The following is a 7,274-nucleotide window of genomic DNA, read 5'->3' on the forward strand; positions in this document are numbered from 1 at the left end:
TTTTTTTTTTTTTTTTTTTTTTTTTTTTTTTTTTTTTTTTTTCTTCTTAAAACTGTATTATTAAGCCTTTAGGAATGTATAACCAGGACTGAGTAATTACTGCTTATTAAATTTTTAGTTAGATTGACCATGTATGCCTATAGATAGATATTCTAACTTGTGCAATTTCATTTGAAATAATCTTCCTGTACATAATGGAAAAACTCATATAACAGAAAAAAAGCCCCAAAGAGATTGACTGAACAAAAAAGTTGATAGAAGTATGGTTCAAAAGTGACCCACATGTTACAAACCCTAGCTGGACTCTTAGAAGAAAACCGAAACTCATCGTGTTAGCTGTGTATTGTGAGCTCTTCTTTTACTGTGTCACTGGTTATACACTTGTTAAACGCTGAGATAATAGACTTCATGCCAGGCATTTAAGTACTGTAGATTGGGTCATTGCTGAAAGATTAATGTACTGTATGACTTAAATGAATTTTTATTCTTGATTTTATTCTTGATTTTTGTTCTTGTTTTAAAATATTAAATATGGGCATTATGTCAGCAAGCTAAACTGTGTTTCTGTGTTCTCTGTATTTTTCTGTACAAAGCCTGGAGGGGAGGACAACATGCTGAGATGAGCAAAGCAGTAGTAATGGATGAGAACATCAGCTGCTGTAAGGTCACGGGGGCTGCACTGGTGCACAGTGGCTGGGAGCCCGTGTCTCGGTCCGCCTGTGATACTGGTCTGTCTTGCCAGGTGGTTGGATGGGGTTTTCTGGTGCACTTCGCTTATTACAGTTAACGAATCTTTTTGGGTAGCATCATTAAAATAGGTAGTTATTTTAAACACCTTCATTACATTTCAAGAATATAACCTTGTAATTGAAAAAATGTATACAGTTTAGTTTTTGGTAAAGACAGTCTTAAAGCTAGGTTATAAGAGGTAGATGAAAAACGGCATACAAAGGGCAAAGGTCCGTTTGATTTTTCCAGCTTGATTTCCTAGTTTGAAGTGTTTACTGTTTTAGGAGGTAAGAGAGGCTTCTCCAGGAAATGCTCTATCCATCAGTATTTAAAAAAAAAACCAACCCAAACCCAAAACAGAAACAAAATTATGACTGCCAGCACTGGAAAAAACAACAGCACAAAACCACTTTCTTTTTCCTTGGCATGCTTTCTCTGGTGGCATGTTTGCATATGGCTTCCCTTGTTGCCGCCAAGTCTGAGCCCCCGTGAGCAGGGCTGCGAGCCACGGAGGTCCCAGGGCCTGGGGGGTCCTCGGGAAGAGCTCTTTCCAGCTTTCGCCGGGATGCTCCGCTTGGGCTACAAGTAATTTTGCCCTGTTTGGCTGTGAAAGCCTTATCACAGCAAATGGGGGAACCGGCCAGGGAAGCTTCCCAGTAAAAACATGATTCCATTCCCCCTCTCCCACCCTCCCAGTTTGAGCAAGATGCTCTGGGGATGGGGACATGAAGCGTTTGTGCTTGTTCGTGGGAAACTTCCTAGACTTGGAGTCGGCAGTGCCGACTCAAGTGTGAACGTGCCCACAGCAGCCTGCCCAGTCTCTGTCCTCGTTCCACGAGGAAATGGTGAATGTCACAAAGAAAAACAAAGGTAAGACTGTTGCTTGTGAAAGTATAAACTGATGAGGGTGTGGGCAGCCAGCTGCCTCCTGCTCGGGCTCGTGACCCACGAGCTGCGTGCAGGGTGAGAGGGATTCAGCATTCGCAACTGAACCACAGAACACTTTGGTTACAGAAACAGTTCGTACAAGGAAATAATTGGCACTTCCTTTTTTTTTGATGAGACAGCGAGCAACTGCCAGAGCCTTCATCAGCAAATACCTTCTTTTTTTTTTCTTTTCTTTTTTTTTTTCAAGGTTGAAGGGTGGAGCGGGGAGGGAGGAACATCCAGGTATGGGGAGAGCCCAGAGATGCCCACCCCCAACAGCCGACTGAGCTACAACGGGCAGCTTGGAAAAAACATTGCGGAGGCTGTGCTCGCTGGGCAGGAAAGTTGGTCAAGGACACAGCCGCATGGCCAGCGAGAGGAGCTGAGCAGGCGTGCGTGGAGGCTGCAAGGCTGCACATTCCTGGTTATCAGGAACAAACAGGTCCATCCATGCCAACAAAGCTTTCCTCCATGCAGACACTGCTCTGCCGTGTCAGGCCCTTTCACAGAGCAGTTTATACCTGCTGGAAATGTACACCCTAGCACTTCTGTTTTAAGGCAGTGCTTGCAATGATGGAAGGCTGAAGTCTGCTGTCTCCTATAGCCATAGAAACAAACCGCTCCTGCCTGGCCTGAATCCCCAAGGCAGGCTGCATGGGGGAGCAACCATCCATGATGGTTGGTCCCCTGCATTGCTCCCCAGGAAAGCCTTTGCCTCTGGCTGGAGGAGGACCCTCAGGGGGTTACTTGTAAAGTTACATGCTTAAAACTGGGGGGAGTATCTTCTCAAAGGGCCCTTCTGTCTGCCCCCCCCCCCATACCTCAGCTTAAGAAGATTGTGGCTCAAATTATTTCATGCAACTGCATCGAGTGCTACTTAATAAGGTGGTACAAAGGCAGAGGCAAATACAACGTGTTAAAAGCCCATCTGGCCCAGAAGTTGCAGCTCAAAATGAAGCACATCTAGAGAGGCCTGCTGGGTTACTGCTGTACAACAGGTCTGCTCTGTAGACCTCACGCAGGCAGCCCTGAATTAGCTGCAAGGCTAGATAATTGCTGCCTTGGTTTTAATTTACTTAATGCAGATACTCAAAGCTGTGTGATGCATAAGCAGTGGTGATGGTTTATAAAATGACGCTGACACTAATGCCCCCTTTTATGCCACTTTGGCAGGGTCAGTTGCCAGCACACAGCTGAAGATTGCCTCTGACCTAGGCTGGAGACTGACTCGGCTTCTGCATAGTCCCAGAATATGGGAGGATCTCAAGGAGCACCTCAGGTACCCCTCAGTTCCCTCCTCTCCGCTCCTTTGGCCCAAATGCAGGTGCAGAAGCCCCAGGAAGCAACCCAGATCTGTGCACAGATGTGACATCCCAATAGCTGACTTCTCTTCTGCGCAACACTCCGGGATAGAGAAAACACATGGATAAATGGCCACCCAACATGTGTGCCTGGGTCCCTAGTGGCAGATGACACAAATTATTTAACAGTGCTGCATTTCCACGACGTCTAAACTAGTACCTCAGGCTGGCTTATGGTGCAGAGATCGGTCCCCGCTGCAAGGAGGATTTTTTTCTTTTCACCTTTTTATCCTTGCCCAACAGCAACCTCTCTGGCCTCCTCTCATGCCGCTTAATGGTGTGTGTGGCTTGGCAGCCCTATTTCCTACTGTGCAGTGTGCATTTGCCTTCTGCATGCCCATGCACAGGCTTCCCTTGTTGCTAGTTTGGCGTGGGGCCAAACTGACCCCCCTGACATCTGCAGGGGAGCATCTGTCCTGTTGGTCCCTTTATAAGAGTCTAAGCAAAACTGCTGGGTTAATGCATCAGAACACAAATGCTGGTTCTTACATTTCACAAGGGAAATTCAGTCATAATTATTTACAGTCATTTGCCATGTGCCTCGCAGAGGAGCTGTGCTAAAATAACGACGTATCGGGAAACCCAGTTCTGTCACTCAGTGGCCGCTTTCTTTTCATTTATTTGCGCACAGCCGAAGCTGTGATAAACCTGGGCATGAAAGTACCATTTTTCTTATAGGTGCTTCACCACAGGAGAAGCTCCATTGCTTTCTAAGACAAAGTGGGGTATCACTTTTCAACTTCACTGTAAACAAAACTTTCTGGATAGCTAATTTCATGTAAGCCCTGCACGGGGCTCTACTTGCACAGGAGCCTTGCGTGAGCATGGGTGGGCTGAATTAAAGCACTGCTGCGAATAGCCAGGAGGATCGCCTGCCAGCGATACCAGGAATTACCTGGCACCTGCAGCCAAAAATTCCTTGGCATAAATGAGCAGGCCGCAGGGAGCCGCGCGGGCTCAGCCTTTGCTCCGGCGCTGGGGGGGCGTCAGCCTCCCCCAGCTGCCTCGCAGCACCACAGCTCCTGGGCCAGGCTCACAAGGTACATCTGGCCCTGAAAAGCCTCCTAATGCACTGGAGCCAAGACAAGAGAGTGTCATGTTCGGAGGGCTGGAGGAGAAGACAAAGATGGGATGGGTGGGGATAATAAGGCTAGGTGACTATATCCACAGCTAGTAATTCTTTTCAAATAATGGAAAAGTTCCCTGTGTTTGCTCCTTCCCACCTGCCAGGTTTCTGCAGGTCCGCAAACAGGTCAGGATCTTTAAAAATAGTTCTGGAGCTGAAAAGCAAAGTGCTTGCATGCTCTGATGTCCGTGCCATACTTGTCTGTGGTGTGGCTCTCCAGTCATGGCTTGACCTTCAAACATGCCTGGCACAAACCCCAGATGGCTGCTATGGTAAGCATTTGCTTTGCCTCTTTACCCAGTTTACCCCCAACATGGCCAGAAACAGTGCTGTCAGAGTTAGGACAGAGCTAAGTTTGCCTTAGTGCTGCAACAGTTTCCTTTTTTAGTCCTAGCATTTCATTGGAAATAAAATAAATAAATAAAACTACAGGACACTCAGAGCCAGGGCACAGCTTTGCCTGCCTGTTCACATATGTCTGCAGACATGCATACATACATACCCTCACTATCACATATTTACTTGTAGCAATGACTGCCTCTTGGCCTACAGACTGGCATAATTTAGGCTCAGTTGCTAGTTCAGCCCGGTGACCTAACCACAGTACTTCGCACTTTACAAACCACCTGATGTCTACCAGCTACTGAGGTTCCACGGAGGAGAGATCAGCTTTAGCCTCATCCTGCTGGGGTGCAGCCGTATTTCCGTGCCAGTGCTCTCCCAGCTCAGCCATGCTACCGACATGCGCATTCATGCACGCTCAGGCTCAGCAGTCGTGCCACTGGCTTGGGGACAGGAAGGTGTCCTCAGGAGTGTGCATCGCCACCTGAGGCAGCACCTCGGAGCCTGCGGTGCTGCCCTGGCTGGCCAGGCTCACAGTGGAAAGACCTGAGCGAGGGCGACCACATGGCTGTGGGTCACATTCCCAGTGTTGTTGCAGCTATGGCCTAAAATGATAAACTGGTCTAGTAAAGATGAGGCCTAGAGAGGAACAGCTGTGTTTTAGTCTCTAGTCTGTCCTTCACTTGCTATGAGTGCTCGGACACGTCACGTACCCTTGCTCTGCCTGAGCTTCCCTTGCTGCATAACACAGTGCTTACCACATATGAATTCCGTGGGCTTTCATTAGCTGACTGCTGGGAGAGCCTTGACAGGAGCCTTTGTGTTGCCCGAAGTGCTGAAGAGCTGCCACGTATTAGCAAGGGACCTTCTTGCACTGGAACTTAAACAAGTAGCTACCAGGGTGGGTTTTCTCTTCTCTGGAGGGTGTTAAAAGATGTAAGAGAGAGCAAGACTCCGGTGGCTCAACCCGTTAATACACTAGGACTTTATTAAAGTCTAAAAGGAGTACCTTGAAGGAAAATGGTGTTTCTCATATATGAATGACGTCTAATAAGAACAACATTTTAAATGAATTGCATAATGTTGTTAACTTCACCTTAAACCTAGTGTTACAGTTACGAACAAACCGTATGGGTTCACACCTCCCTCAAATGAATCATGGACAGTGTTTCCTTCACGTTTCCTCTTGATGCAGGTATGACCACAGCCTCCCCTGTGCTGAGAATAGTTTTAACGTGAAGGTCTGTCTTGGTGTCCGTGTTTTAGCTTTGAATGGCCAAATGTCTCCAACGCAAGCATTTCAGAAAGGGCTATCTGTATACACAGGGCTGCTGGAGTGAATTCACACATCAACCCACAGCTCAAGGTCTTAGTCATTTTGTTGGTATGGAAGCCAAACCATTTGTGAGGACCTTGCTTCAGAGAGTGGTGACAGGGTAAGCACTACTCAGCCCAAAAAAAGGCAGGTTAAGAGAGTATCATACTCCTCTGTCTCCCTCGCCTCTCCACCCAGCAGCTATCCATCCTGCGTCTCCCCCAGATGCTGCTGCCCCTGCAGCAGAGACACTGGGTTCCGGAGCCTGGCTGTGCCCCCCGGCTTCTGCACAAAGGCCAACAACTCACCCAAACCCCATCTTCATCGAGCCCTTTAAACTGAGTTGCCAGATGTTCCTCCGCAGTAGCCGAAGCTGAGGCCCGCAAGCCCCTCCACTCGTGCCACCCTGCTGACGCTGCGAGAGGCCGTTCCCTCCATAAGCGGGTGGACTCGCCAGCTCGGAGCAGTCTTTAACCACAGAGCAAGATTTGTCAGTGCCTGCCAGAGCCCAAAGTCTTGACCAAACAGAGACTAGCTGCTCGGGGTGGAATCAGCTATTGCAAAGGGCAAAAGTGCTTTCCCGCAGGAGGACACCCTCCCCATGCACAGCATGAGTGCGCAGGAGGAGAGCCCACTTCCCCAGCCCACTGCTGGGCTCACTGCCCAGAGTAGCCTCTTCCTGTGAGCTTTTAGTTGGTGGGGTCAAAAAGCAAGCGTGACAGAGGAAAATACAAGCACCTCAGGGAGAGAGAGAAGTGCAAAACCCAGCAGATAAAGGGCATTCCCTCAACCTGACAATGTAGAGTCCAAAAAACTTCATTTCCTTACACACCATTTGCACCAGCATCCTTTTAGCTAGTCTCATCTAAGTACCTAGACATTAACCTATGGCCAGACAGTGAGCTGCAGAGTCCTGCCTGGTTTTTCTTCCTCCCCTAAGGGAGAGGAGCCGTGTTATTCCCCAGTATTTCTGGAAGGGGGCACTCTGGCACCAGGATTGCGGCACAGCACGCTGCTGTCTGCGGCAGCGCTGCTCTCTGCTGCTGTTTGCTCCTCAGCCCAAAAGGGAAGCTGTTAGGAAAAAATAAACAGTTTATATCCAGCTTTGAGACAGAGACATTAGAAGAGAAGGATAAACTGCAGCTCTAGGGACAAAGATAATGTAGCAGTGAATTTATTGAAATGTCAAGGCAAATGGGAATGACATAACCAAATAATCAAAAGGGGAACAGAAAAGAAAGTAACCGAGATGATAAAAAATTAAAATGGCAAACACAGCACGACAACGAGCAATTACCCGGGGCTGCAAGAAAAGAAAATGTACAGCACAGAGATATACTGAGAGTAGTGGTAGAGCACAGCTCGAAATGAAAACAATAAAACAAAAATATAATTAAGAACAATTCAAGCCACCCAGATGCATCCACAGTTCAGCTCAGATGCCAAATTCGGCTAATAACTGCTTCCAGCTGCT

Source organism: Aptenodytes forsteri, unplaced genomic scaffold (assembly GCF_000699145.1).
Source record: "Aptenodytes forsteri isolate BGI_AS27 unplaced genomic scaffold, ASM69914v1 Scaffold9, whole genome shotgun sequence".
NCBI lineage: Eukaryota > Metazoa > Chordata > Aves > Sphenisciformes > Spheniscidae > Aptenodytes > Aptenodytes forsteri.